Below are 286 nucleotides of genomic sequence, written 5' to 3'. Positions count from 1 at the left end.
ATATTTTAAAAGTATGAAGTTTTAAAAATTCTGAATAGAAGCATGAATGTCCTTGAGGAGTTGAACAATTTGATACCTGACAAAGCTGAAAGTATGCTGAAGTTAAATTTCCCCATTCATTTGAATGTGGAAAATTTTTCAGTGATTTGATTTGATTTATTTATTCTTTCAAGCATGTAAAGACAGTTGATATATCAATACACATAATTTTACACATATCGAACAAATGCTAATCCAATATCAATGTGCTTATACCTAGTACATGCTTGAATGGAGTAGGAAGAAG

Source organism: Monopterus albus, unplaced genomic scaffold (assembly GCF_001952655.1).
Source record: "Monopterus albus unplaced genomic scaffold, M_albus_1.0 scaffold441.1, whole genome shotgun sequence".
NCBI lineage: Eukaryota > Metazoa > Chordata > Actinopteri > Synbranchiformes > Synbranchidae > Monopterus > Monopterus albus.
Note: the sequence above shows the minus strand (reverse complement) of the source record.